The sequence below is a fragment of the Teleopsis dalmanni genome, chromosome 1 (assembly GCF_002237135.1).
Source record: "Teleopsis dalmanni isolate 2A chromosome 1, ASM223713v2, whole genome shotgun sequence".
NCBI classification, from domain to species: Eukaryota; Metazoa; Arthropoda; class Insecta; order Diptera; family Diopsidae; genus Teleopsis; species Teleopsis dalmanni.
Window position 1 is genome coordinate 58,510,103 of NC_051846.1, and position 15,259 is coordinate 58,525,361.

Genomic DNA, 15,259 nt, shown 5'->3' on the forward strand with positions numbered 1-15,259 from the left:
TTTTATTTACAACCGACTCTCAATTTTGGTTAACTTCTTACTTCAGAAAATTATGTTAATCATAAATAAAGCTTTAACTGTTTGGTTTATGTAGACCACTGCATATTTTTGGATAAACAACAATTTTATTTAATTTTTATACTAAAATCAATTGTGCGAGCATCTGGACTTTTATCAAAGTAATTTGTAATGCCTTTAAGTATCAACCAATTGGTCAAATAAAACACAATTTTCATCCTCAGGTAACTATTGAAGGTCCATTCCGATACCACCTCAGAGTCTTATTTCTAGCGATGGTATGCATTACTCAGGATATGCATGTTATTAGCGAATTGTATTGCAGCTACCTCAGGCATGCACTGCAGTCCTATAAAACAGACAGCCCCCTAATATTTTTGTCGAGAGACCAGAGCAGATGTTCCAGAGTTTCCTTTGTATCCGGCTCGTGGCATTTCCTAAAATCATCGCAGCAAATAAAGTTTAGTTTGTGCGTGTGCGATGCGACCAAACAGTGACCTATCAATACTCCAATTAATGTTCTACAATTCCTTCGGTTAAATGATTTAGCATCTTCAGTATACTCTTCGACGTATATATGTCTACACATGATCCTAGCTATTCTACAGAAGGTTAAATTTCGTCACCTATGCTTTGATCTCCTTATCATGTACTTATTCAGGGGTTTATATGTGGTTTTCAGAGGACTGAGTACTTCGCTTATATAAAGGAATAAAGCAACAATAGTTTACTAAAGATTACTATCGACGATTGTGAAAATCTTAGAATAAAAAAACATACCTTTAGAAAAAATAATTGAGATTTTTTTAATCAATTAATTGATGCTTTATAGAAATACGACACAACAGACTAAGTTAATTTTCCTTTGATAAATAATGCAGTTACTACTAAAAATTCACGACATTAGTTTCACTTAATTTTTTTTTTTTCATAATACAAGTGCTTAGTTTTTGTATCAGTAGCTATTACACACTACTTTTAATTTCAGTTTTTCTAACCACTATTTTCCTGTTTAAGTATCTGTATCTGTACTCCACATTTAAACACAATTTTTCTGCATCTTAAAGTCCTTGAGCTAACTCTCTACACGTGCTAACTTTTCATCGGTGTTAACAACTTTCCTTGGCATTGGCATTGGCATTCTATATTCATTTACACGTGTCGTCTATACCGGTTACTTTCTTCATACATTTCTCCAATTTTTCTCCAGCGTTGAGTTAATTTACTTATAGAAACATTGTTTGTGTATTTTTCGAAAATCACATCCGTATTGATTTAATAAAGCTCTCACGCAAAAAATGTCCTTGCAGAGCTTTATTCTTGCACATGTACATTACAATATATAAAGTAATCTGGAATATTCTTAGTTAAATGCCAAGGGCGTGTAAACCGGAATAACTTTTTAATTCAATATTGCATTACTTTACACAATATATCAGTCAATCCTTTGGATGAGGGTGTGACTTTCAAGCTACAACTCAGTTGGTTTTTGTGTGTTTAGCACTACAAGGATAATATTTGCAACTACACGTGTCAAAGTGTAGTTTTTTATTATCACTGTGCTAGTATGATAGTTACTAAATTTGGAGTTTATTTAAAAAATTGCTTAGACATAAGTATTTTTTATAGTCTAACCTTTCTTTCTTCCTCTCGATTTATTAAAGGCCATCATGCATTTGTTTCTACGAGATGAATATTTCTGTCTAAATATTCTTTTCTTCGTTCAATAAAAGCAATCTTTTAAATAAATTAGGTAAAACATATAACTAAGATTTGCACAAAATGTGAGGGTACAGGGAAATGTTTTTCTCTTACTACAGTTATTAAATACAATCGGGTTATGACAACATCCAGTGTATTAATAACTAAAACTTATATTCACAAAATGAATAAGAATTCCCAATAGAATGCAATTACACATATAGAATATTACAGAAATATGTATAGAGGTTTTTTCGAACAGTAGTGAACTACAACAACAAAAATTTTATTTTTTTTTATTATTTTAAATAGTTGAATTTTTGACTGACCATACAGCTTTTTCGAGTATTGCCAAATACCCATCATCTGTAGTCTTGGAAATAATTCTTGTACTTAACTATTCGTAAATAATTATTTTTGAGACTGCAAGTGCCAGGATTGAAACTCGGGTCCTGCCAAATCCTGCATATGAATAAAAAGTTTCCATATTTCATCATTTTACAGGACAATAAACAAATTTTCTTTAATCTGCGACTTCAGTTTCTGGTTTAGTTACGGAATTCAGACAAGTAGTCACTTATGGTATCTGTGATTTATATCGGTGATTTTTGTATATCGTTGGTACTTTTAGATCATGATGTAACCTCTGTAAGACTTTTTGGTTGAAGTAAAAAGCCAAGACCAATATTTGATTACGTATGTCTACTTGGTAATAGTGTGGTCTTAGTTATGGCATCGAACCGGAATTTTTTCCGTTCCGGTTTTCGTTCTAGTTCAAGAAACCAAAAAAATATGTCGGTTCGGTTTCGGTATCGGCAAAAATATCGGATTTTTTTGGTTTTCGGTTCGGTTCCAGTTTGATGTTCTGGTCTCAGTACATTAGTTTTGATAAATGAAAACTTTATTATTAAGCGATAATGCTGATTTATTGCTGAGTAACTCGTAGAGTTAACTAGTATAGTTTTAATGCAAGTTGTTTCCGCTTTGAAAATAGGTAAGAAGGCCACCTACGTATTTAGTTTGGTCAATTTGTGGTGTTTGGTTATAATTTAAGGTCACTGCGGGCAAGATTGTTTGACATATGAATATATTCTTTGGTATATGAAAGTGATCTGCGTTGACTTACTTTATTTGCTTTTGTACTTTCCTCTTTTAACCCAATACTTTTTATCTTTTTACTTCTAATGTCTTTTAAAAGTAAAAGCTTAAAGTAGAGTTTAAAGTTTAAAATTTTTCAAATATATTTTAAATATATTTTAAATTGAAGTCCTAAAAAATTTTTTAATATTTTTATTTAAGTTGCACAGAAAAACTGTTAAGACTAAAGTTTGCATTTTTAACTCATAAATTCAGAATAAATTATAAAAAGATATTGTGTACATACGCAGTAAACTCTAATTCAACCAATATCTCGAAAATATGCAAATTCATTTACAATTATTTTTTATGCCTTTTAGAGCAATTTTTTCAAAAATCAAATTATTAGATTTTTGGTAAGATAATTGCTGCTATAAATTTCATTGAAAATTGTGGACACCCCAGTATGCATGTTCGCTGCCCTCTAGCCCGTTTAACATAACCGCGAAATGTACCGCTCAAGTAGGTAAGGCATTAATGATTTTAATTTTTCCATATCATTGCATCTTGTCATCCTGTTTGTTTGCGCATTTACAAGTGTAGGAAGTGCCACGTCTGGTAGCTGACACAGGAGCACCACTGAACAGGATAACGTCAGTGCATACTTAAAAATGTCGAAGTGTATTTTTTTTCCTTCTAATTTTCTATCCTACGGTACTGTACAGTTGAGGTGTATAAGTGTTTAAGTGTACAAGAGCCAAGACCTCAGCGTTAACTTCTTTATTCCAATAGCAATTGTGTCTACTTCAGTTTCCTTATTTCTTTTCTTTAATGACAATTTCAATTTTTAAAGCTGCTATCGATGTCCTTTTGTGTTAGAAATTTATGAAATAGTACTATTACTGCAGCAGGAAAAAACACTCCCCTACATGTCTGCTTGCAATTTCCTTGAATTTTTTTTTCTTATTATTTAAATTTTGAAATTATGCAAAACACTTTTTAACAAATGAAACCCGCGTTTCGAATTTTCAGTTGTTGGTGAAGTTACTCGTACATCCAGAGCAAATCTCATAATACTTAGACTTCCTTAACGATACGATTTCTAACTGAAAAATCGCTTGTATCTGTTTTCTGCTTGTATCTTTTGCATTCAAAGCACTCAATTGTGTATGGGAAGCAGACAATGTCGGTGGTTGAAGTATGGAAACATGCAAATAAAAGTGTACAATTCAAAAATTGTAAACAGAAAATGTATTGAATACTTGAAAACTTCTTTCAAAGGCTCTTCTTCCTAGTCTCGATATGCTTCGCTTTGTATTCAACAATTTGAAACGTATATCTAGATACAAAGATACAAAGATACAAATATGTATGTAAACTTTTTTAATAGAAAACATTAATAATCTTCAGTAAGCAACAATCAAATATGCCAGATTTGTTACCTACACCGGAATTTTTCCATCTCCTAAATATTTTTTTTGTTATGTACTTGCATTCATAATTCTAATTTTTTTTTTTCATTTCAACGCAATTTAAAATTTTGCATTTTTAATGATTATTTTTCAAATGATTAAACTTTTGACGTATCTATAAGTAAGTCTCAGACAAAGTATAGTCTGAGTCTACTTTTTCATGAAGTGTGATTGTTTCATTATTAATACAAATATATATATATAAGAAATTATAGGGACTTACTTATAATCAAATTATAGCGAAGAACCGCTCATTTATAAAGCTGTAGGATCAGTGGCGTAACTACATTTTTTAGGCCCAAATCAAATTCTAACTAAGGGCCTCCTACTAACATCTTTTTATACCTTTTATACGAAAAAGTGTAAAAAGGGTATATTAAGCTTGTCATGATTTTCGTAACGCATTAAAGGAAACGTCGTAAATACTATAAAGTATATATCAGTATATGTATATATATACTTTTCAGTTCAAACTACTCTCTCAGCTTTTGAACTCTTCGAATGAAATTTTACACACATACTTTTCGGGAGCAGACCCTCTTCACCATTTGATTTGATTGAAATTGGTATACTAATTCTTTTAGATGTATGTATTTTTATTTTTCCTTACAAATTTTTCCAATCCCGAAATCCAGAACACCATAGATTTGTTTAATTAGACAATAACCAGCACGGCTTACAATATACTGAATCCAATAACTTTAAATAGTGTAATCAAAGTTTCAAAGTTTAAAGATAAATTAACTATCTTAGCGTAATACGGATCACTTTAGATTTAAAAGGGTTAAAAACTTAAAAATTAGTTGGAATAGAGTGTACAGTATGTTGATATAAATTAGAAAATGAATTAAGTACGTAAACTAAAGTAAATACCGACATTTATATATACCCTTTTTTATTATCACTAATACTACTTGATTAAGTTACAGATAATAAAATCTTGTACCACAACTTGTCTCCATAGAAAATTTCAAAAAAAACTGTAGTTTATAATTTAAACAGATATGTATTATATTATATGTAATACTCACTATTGGACAAAATAATATACCCTTACCTAAGATTAAATTTCACATTCTTAAATATGATTAAATATATATGATGATTCTTATATACATTAAGACCGAAAAGCTTTCGGAAATTCTCATTTAAAATTCGCGCGCTGTATATTTTCCGATATTTTAAGTTTATGTAGTTTGGCAGCACTGTCCTTAATTACTATGCCAAAAATGAGCGCGATCTGTCAGACAGTTCGTTTACGGCAGCTGTTGAAACCAGTTCACCTCAGTAGGGCGTTGCGAAAAAAACAATGGAAAAAAATATTGAACAAAGAGTTTGCATCAAATTTTGTGTTTCGAACGAAATTTCGTGTGCAGAATCGTTGCGAATGCTACAAAAGGCTTATGGGGAATCAGTTTTATCGAAAACTCAAGTTTATGAGTGGTACAAAGCCTTCCAGGACGGTCGTACGACCGTCGAAGACATTTCGCAACGCACTACTGAGGTGAACTGGTTTCAACAGCTGCCGTAAACGAACTGTCTGACAGATCGAGCTCATTTTTGGCATAGTAATTAAGGACAGTGCTGCCAAACTACATAAACTTAAAATATCGAAAAATATACAGCGCGCGAATTTTAAATGAGAATTTCCGAAAACTTTTCAGTCTTAATGTATGATATAATTAAAAATTTATTCAAGTTCTTATTTCAAGTATTGTGGAGTTAAGCAAAACTACTTAATCATTTAAATATCTTCCATCGGACATCTAACAGGATAAGACTCTTTCGAAGTAGCTTTCAACAACCTATTACGAAATAACTAGTTATAACTTGACATATATCCCTGCCGTAAATAAATGGATATTTATGAAACTCTTTTCAATGAATCTAGAGTTTAAGAATTATATGCATTAACACGATCTATTAAGTAAAGGTACAAAACTCTGTCAAGTGACGACAAATCGTATGGTCTTGATAGCTAATTCATACTACCTAAACCCACAATCGAAAATTTTGGAATGTTTCTTGTGTAAGAAAGTCAAAACAAGATATATTGCTTGACCTCTGGAAATGTTTTGTTTTAACTACATGTCTTCAACATCTATATCCTTAAATTAATAACGAATTATTAAATAGTTGTAGCAATCGGAATTATTGGCTTGTGTCACACCTACGTCGTTTTCAAAAGCATATAGTGCCATTATACTTCCAGACCAAATGAGAAATATTGTTCCAATGGAATTCTTTAAACTAAACACATAATGTCTTTGGATCTCAGTTCTATTTAACATAATTCACTCAAACAATGTTTCCAAGACAGATCCGCAAAATAAAGTATCTTGTACCATTAAGATAAGCATGTTTAAATAATGATGATTCCTCTAGAGCTGATCATGTTCATTATGAAACAGCAGAGTACAGACTGTTTACATGACTACTATCTGCTTTCTGGAAGTGAGGTCAAAGCAATGAAGTAGAAGCCGCCTTATATCTTAGTATACCTCAAACTATGTTAATCATAATGTAATGTTGGTTTAGGACATTTTATTTTGAAAAAAACATGAAGACTATAATATTAGTTCTTATTATTATAAGTACTTAAGCTATCAAGTTATATTTTACTAACTAATAATATAATTAACTATTAGACATAAATTAATTAACATAATTACGTGTTCACCAAGTAGCAGAATAACTTCTTATCTTTTTTGTTTCAATTAATATTTATCATGTTTAGCTTGTTTTTTGCTTAATAAATTATTTGAATGTATATATTTTGTTTTCTTTAATCGAACTTCTTTAAAAACTATGACAATAAATTTTATTTTAATTGTCTTTTACTCCATAAACTTTATCAATTACCCTTTTGAACTTTTACAAATCTTATCAAAACCAAGACTTCCTTTAGTGAACTTATTTATTTAACCCCAAATTTAAACAGGCATGCCACACAAGGTCTATTATCCTTAGCAATAATTTTCGTCAACACAAGCCAATAAAGCAATTTGTTTTGGAATAATGACTTATGTCGCCTCCAGTTACACAAGACATACAAGATATTGGGGACATACACATAATTGACATTTAAATTTTACACTTGGAAGAAAATAATTTTATAAAAACTTTAAATTGTATGAATTATAAAAATAATAATATGTGGAGTAATAATAATAGATGCAGTGCAACAAGGAAGCAAGAAATACTTTTAGAATTAAATTAAGTTAGAAGATGTCCATTATTTTCAATAATCTATTATTTCAAGGATCAACATTTTTATTAGTAATTTTTAAAATAAATAATTTTTACTTACTTACTCACATATAGTTTTCCTCAAAACTTTTGCTAGACTGGTATAATACGCTGCAGCAGCTGGCAAGCAAAGTTATGCTTTTCTGGGTGCCTGGTCACACAGGAATCAATGGTAATGAGTCTGCCAACAGTCTTGCGAGGGCAAAAACTACCACTCAAATCTGTGCACTGTACCCATATTGTGAATTAAGTTGGTCTACAACTAGCTCTCTAATTGATAAATTGTTTTCAGCCGAGAGAAGTCGCTACTGGCGTGACAGTCGATGTAACCGTCATGCCAAAAAGCTGGTTTATGCCTACACTTATGCATGGAGAAGGTATCCTTCTTCAGCAGAACAGATTTGAAGTTGCTGGTGGGATATTTAATGGGTCACCATGGACTGCGTTATCACCTTAACATGGCATTATAGATGGGTCACCATGAACTGCGTTATCACCTTAACGAAATAGGTCTGTCCGAAGAGATAGATTGTCGACTCTGGGTAGAAGCAGACGAGTCTTCCAGTCACATGCTCTGTGAGATCACTGTGTCGAGAACTACTCCCCTCTTCTGAAGTCTTTAACGGCCAACATTCTGGTTTTCATTCGGGAGACGGAATGTCTTCTGTTGCAGCACAAAAGATCAGTCATGGTCGCAGTGCTCCGCTTCATTGGGAGCTAGTACTCCATTTATTTTTATCCTATCCTACCCATATATAAAGAATTTTCAAAGGACCTTTGAAACTGAAAACACCTGGGCTGAAATGTAAGACAGGATCTTAAGTCGCACTATGCTAAAGTAGTCGAAATACGTCATACTCAGTCTTATTGGTAATGTTATTTCATTTCAATTAATTGATTTTAATTGCCAATAAGAATTCACTACAACTTTTTTTGCAGTGTATTCAACTTTTTCAATAACTCATATGCGCTTATCCATAAGCGCAATAAATTTTTACGCTCCAGCATTTTCACAAATTTATAACGCGCGAAAGTAATTTTATGACTTTGTGGTTTTAGTGGCTTGAAACTAAGAAAATATCGCACATTTGCGCCTCTCCCCACTTTCCATATGTACAAGTAGCTGTACCATAACCATCGCCATCATCAACAACAAAAACTACAATAGGAAAAACAAAGCTCAAAGAATTCTATGTGAGCTATAGCTTAAAGGCGGGCGCCATATTAAATCAATGTTTTGTTTACACTTCTTACGCTTCTGTTTCCATTTCCGGTTTACATGTGCATATGTGAGTGTGTTTGTGTGCGTGTTAAAGTGTAAGTGTTGCACTTTATCGCGAGGCAAGGATAAAAAATCAAAATAAATTTATTTTTATTAATAACCACAACAGCTTCGGCCATATTTATTTGATTAACTGCTCGACACACGCTTCCACTGATAATTTCAATAAATCGTTCCGAATGACACTTATTATTGCTTCTGTGTTGTTGTTCTTCATGTTGTACTTTTTGCTTAACGTCTGATCCATCCGTGGTATTTATTCCCATTGCCAGAATAGTGGAAGCAGCCAGCCTTTTGAGATTTGCTCTGAAAGCTGTAAATTCTCAGAAATGTCGAATCACTTTTTTATTCATTTTTCACAGTTTTGCTGCCTGGACGATTGCCAATTAAACTTGTTCCTGCAATTCTTTTATTGCTCACATCTAACGTCAATTATCCTGCCCGACTTTTATGGTAACGTCGAAATTGTTTTATTGCACTTTAAAGAAGAAAACATAAAAACAGTTTTTTTATTGATATTTTATTCAAATCAGCCTCGGATGAATTATTTTACCACAGGAACCATTTCCACGGACAATTTTAAAGTGTTCCTTGGTGCACATTAAAATATAGTCAAGTGCAGTTTTAATAAAACAATATTTCATCCATATTATTTTTGTTTCATGGGGTTGCTTAGATTTCTGTTGGACATAAAAATCTATTACAAATTGAAGTTCTTACTTCAAAATCACTAAAAAAACCATATAATCATTTAGATATAAAACCTAAAATTTGAAATTTCATTTCATTTAATCAGATTTATAAAACGAATAATACAAATGGGATTAACTTTGGACATATGATGATCTAAAAGTAAGCATTAATGCTTACTTTTGAATCATTACGAGAACTAAATATTTTTAATACCACTTTTTTCATTATGATTAACATTATAATTAATATGCTTTTATAATATATATAACAAAATAAGAAGAAAATTAAGAATTTATCTACGATTTAGGTCTGTATTATATTAAGTTATATTATAGTATTTATATTATAGTATGTAGTTAACATTATCATTAATATAATTTTATAAAAGAAAAAAGAAAGAAGTTAAGCTTTTATCTGTGACTAAGGTCACTAGTAAACACTACAACGCACTGTAGAAACCCTGAAATCATTCTAAATTTAATTATATGTCACATAATGGCACCGTATTGATTTTTAAAATTTTTTATTTATTGTAATCTTCCTAGGACTTCTACATTTAATGTTGCTATACCGACCCAGCACTATTTACAGTAAGTCTGCAATTAAACTAAAACTACATCCATAAAGTGGAAAGCTTTATTTAATTTTTCAGAACCAGAAATTTGATAGTCACTGTCAACGCTAAAAAGTCTAAATATATTCCAAAGATATCTCCCCTGTTCCTAAAACTGCTATTAGTAATAGTTATCTATGTATAGTTCAAATTCTAGACTTGCACTTGTGTCTTTACGAACAAAGTTCTTCATAACCTCAAAAATACTTGTTAACAGTAATGAGAGTTTCAAAATGCTCAGGACGTGTTTTTATGGACCGAAAAAACTTCGTTTTGTTTTTATATATCACAAAATCCATACGTAACCTTCGATTTATTTTTTTTTGTGTTGGAAGAAGCCGAATTGATTATGAAAAAGTTCATGCCAACAGTAACATCGATATACGTCAGCAATGTTACATTTTTGTAGATACTAATACGTAATCAGTATGGTTTAATTCTACTGCTTAAACTATCTACACCAATAAAAGATTCAAGAAATTGTTTAAAATATATTTTCGCTTCGAATGGTTCAGATGGGCACTACCTAATTTTAAGATACCAAAATCAGTAAATAAATTTTTGTTGGCATTTTAAAATTCGGATATATGAGTGCTTGTAGAAGTAGTGTCACAAAATGACACTAAAATCCACGACTTATGTGTAGGTTGGATTTTCATTGGTCTTTTTAAGAGTTTAAAACCAATCTAGCAAGTTTATCCGAGCATATGGTAATTATGGAAAGTTGCAACCTTGTGTTTCTGGATAAATATTACTTTCTTTTTTATTTGTATTTATTTATATTTCTTATTAAGCTGTGTTTTAGTATTTGTAGTTCTTCTTTATCACTTAGTGTTTTCTTAAATGGTTATCAACAGGTTATTAACAAATAAAGCTTACAAAAGTTAAGTAAGCTAATTGACAGTTGACAGCAGTCTTTGGAAAAGTACGTGTGGCAGACTTATAAGAGATTTTCGAAAGACTAATGCTGTGATGCTTAGCGCTGGATGTAAGGAAAATAATAATTAGGTGGCAATTATTGGAGATAGAATTCCATATCACAAAGTTACTATAGGTTTGTTGCTTTTGCAATTTTCTAACAGGTAGTTTTCTCTGTAATTATTTATATACACTTTTTCATTACACCTAAGTGTAAAAGAATCTCAGTTGAAACACAATTATGATCCAAGGCGATGTTTGGTTGTCAATTAGAAAGTACATATTAGAAACCAGCCTTTAGTTTATTACACTCGTTTCAAACTTTTTAGTCGAAAAACAATCCTGTTGTGTGTTGTGTGTTATGTTAGAATCTTGAATTATTATATTTCTGTTTTCATGAAGTGTAAGCCTTACTACAGTAAAGCCATATGTAGTTTTCTTTGAATTCATGGTATTTCTATTATTATAAGCTCTTTCGAGTAGTAAATTTTACGTTTGTAAGGTCACATATATCATCTTTGTTCACCTTTATGTAAAAGTCTTTTTCAAAAGTTTTGATAAAAGGTTGTAGATAACAATCATTATCTTATCCCGTTAAAAAAAACTTATAGTCCGAGTATAAGAAAAGTAATAAGAATATTGAATTGAGATACGAATTAGGGTAAGTGAATATAAATATCAACTATCTGACTAGTTAAAATTATTCAATATTATATTGGCATTGATTTGACGGATAGCGTCAAAGCAAGTATAATCAACTGCACCACTATAGACTTATGTTCTGGAGAGTCCGTTGAAGTAGCGGTTTGTAATGACAGTTAGAGTTGGACACCACTCAAGAACACGACATTGCGATGCTCATACAAAAGTGGTAAATCCAGCTATTGTTTATCTAAAACAGTCGTTGCAGGATATTACTGAATAAAGTTGTTTCAAATAAATTGTTTAAATTAAAAGTTTTTAATAAAAACAAATGAAGTGATTCTTGCTAGTTTAAAGTTCAATTTCATCGTAGAAAAGAAATATTTATTAATTAATTTTAGAATAAACTAAAAAAATGCTATTAATTATCAAAATAATATACTGCCAATTAAGTTCCCTTCCTTGGATTAAATTTCTGAGTATGAACAATGAATGATAATTCACATGTGTAGATGTGTATAAAACAGCTGTATGGTTATGGCTAAATTTATTTTTACTAATTATTTATACTGAACAAAAGACCCATTATTAGAAAATCAAATCTAGAACCCTTAATCACCGATAAAATAATTTAATACAACTTTAATTAAGGTTTAAAATTTTCTACATTCAAGCGGTGAGAGATTCCTAAGGATACTTATAGCTTGAAATACACAACAAAATAAATATAAAAATAAGTTGAGGATATTGAGGATGAAATTCATAAATCTTTGCGTGCACTTCATTACAAAACACGCTATAGAAAAATTAAAAATGTAAACAATACCGTAAACATTGAAATGGATTCCATGTTAATGATTGCCAGTAAAGAGCCAACAAGTTATGAGTCACCATCAACATCACCGTCACCATCGCCAAGAGCCAGCAAGTATTCAAGCGTGCATAGTCACAAACCAGCATAGAAACAACAGAGGGAAAAAAACTTACAATGAACACTTCTGAATACTTTGCACAACACACTATATCCACAGGAATACTACTTGAAAGAACTTGCCGATGAAGGACAAGACAGGAAGAGAGTAAAAGAGTAAAAGAATTTCACAATAAGAGAATAAATATTTAAACAATAAAAAATACAAAATCAAAGGATAACTAAGCACAACTTTAAAACTTCACTCTACTTTCAAAGATGTAGTGAGGTTGGAACCAGTGGTGTCGGAAAGGGTTATATTATTATTGCGGTATTAATTACAGATGCCAATATGGTAATATTAAGTCACCTTAAAATCATGGCGTTTTCGACGCAATGAAATCACATTATCATATAGTATGGTAAAGACAGTTTCTTTGAAAATGTTGATTTCTAGTTGGGATATAAGATCCTCCTGAAATCCTTACTTGCCACTTCTTTGCAAAAATCATAACCAAACAATGCATTTAACATTGCATCGCATTCAGCGTTCCTGATGATTTGCTGTTATTGTCGATAATAATGATTAAACAAGCCGATACGTAAATAAGCCCAAACGTGCCCATGGAAGGCCTATCAATAGTTCGTTAGCAAAACAAAAAAAAAACAGAAAAAGAAAACAAAATATGAATAAAAACTGGAACCAAGCAAAACAATGAGTTTTGAAAAGTGGATTTATGAGGCAAAAAAAGTGAGTTAAAAATGAGAAAAAAGTGGTGTAAACAAAACAACGGAGGGTTGTCTTGTAAAGTGTGTTTTGTGCCTTTGGCATATGCACGCTTCCACTTGCATCTACACATGAAGTTATAATCTCTTTAGCTCTTTAGGAACCTATTTTGTTCGATGCATCTGCGATGTGATGGGATGCATTGCGTTTTTCTTGCAAAGTTTTTCAAAGTCCATTGGTATTTCTTTTGTGTTTATTCTCATTTTTTTATTATTCCTTTTATGAGGAACATCGAACAAGAAGGGATGCAAATAATAAACGATTTTGCTTTTATGCACTTTATTTGTATTATTTTTTATGCTTTCGCTTTATGGTTGCTGCAACAACAATAATATAAAAAGTAATAAAACTGAAGTTTGCATCTAATCGGATGAGTCATTAAAGCGCTCTTACTCCTTCGTGATGTATGCAAGTTATGCAAGGGGTTAATGCACTTGAATGCAGTTGTTAAAGCTGTTGATGTTGCCTCCACTGCCACTGTCATAGCAGCACTAGAGCATTGCTCAAACAATAACAATAACAACAACTACAACAATCCTTATCATTTCCAAACCAACCATTCCAAAATTCAATAGATTTCTTATTTTTTTTCTTCTTTTGTTTAATTTTTTGCCTTTTTCTTGGCTTTAACTTTTTCAGTTTAAGTTTGTTTTGCTTGAATATCCTTTTTTATTATCCTGTTGCATTGCATTTACAGTTTGTAGTAGTAAAAGTGCACACTGCACTTCTGGCAGGGGTGAGCACCGCAAGAGGATGTTGCTGTCGATATTTGCATTTGCGTTAGGTTGATAATAAATATTTGTACAAGGAGATATATAGTCTGTTGCTTGAAATGTACGAAAGGAGTATGAATACTTTTCAATTTATTTGCTCTCTAGCTTTGCTACTCACACCTAATATTGTTAAGTTTATAATTCTTGCAAGTTCTTCTAATTTAATTTAAAAGGTTTTAGGTTTGAGAAAACAGCAATATGGACACTGTTGCCAATGGAATCGTAAAAAGAGTAGTACAATTTTTTCTATTAGATCTGATAATATAGTAAAAATAAAGTAGGTGGGCTAAGAAACGAGTATAATTTTATTCTTGTTATAGTCCGTAGCATACAAATCAACGCACATAAGTGGTAGTCGATGAGTTAAAGCAAAAATTATGAAGCGAGAAAGTAACCAAGTAACAAATAGATCCTAAAAAGTCTTTGACCTAAGTAATTAAATGTATAGTTTCATGGAAACATTTCAAAAATTCCTTGAATTTAAACAAAAAAAAATATATCCCTTTTTCCACAATTGAGAAAATTTATTTGCGAAATTTATTAGGGGATTTCTACAGTGTAAAAATATAGATGTTGGAACAAAAAGTCAAGCAATCGTAGACATATATGGATTTATTAGAGAAGTTTCCTATACAAACAGGTAAAGCAGAAATCATGTCAACTGCTAATTTTTTCAATTCAACATTTATTTACTTCTGCTTCTGAACTTATAGTTGTAACAGAAGGAGGTTTGATGTATACTTATTTTTAATTTAAATTAAAAATATTACTAATTAGATTTAATAAAAATATTAGATAAAAACAAAAAAAGGTTAAGTTAAATAAATAGTAGGGAAATAATTGTAATTTTGCAAAATCTTATTCGTTTATAATAAATGATCTGATTTTAAGACTATTTACTATATATGTGAATATTGCTTTAGATGATTGCGGATCAATGCAGTTGAAAATGAGAGATTTATTGTCTCTAAAGACTGTAAGTAAGAAACTAAGATGGTGATCTCTTACTGAGGAGTAAATAGGGCACTCAAACATAAAGTGATTCAACATTTCTTCAGTTTTTAAATTACAAAGTGTACAAAGGTTGTTGATTTCGAGTCTATGAATTTGCCCGTTAATACAAA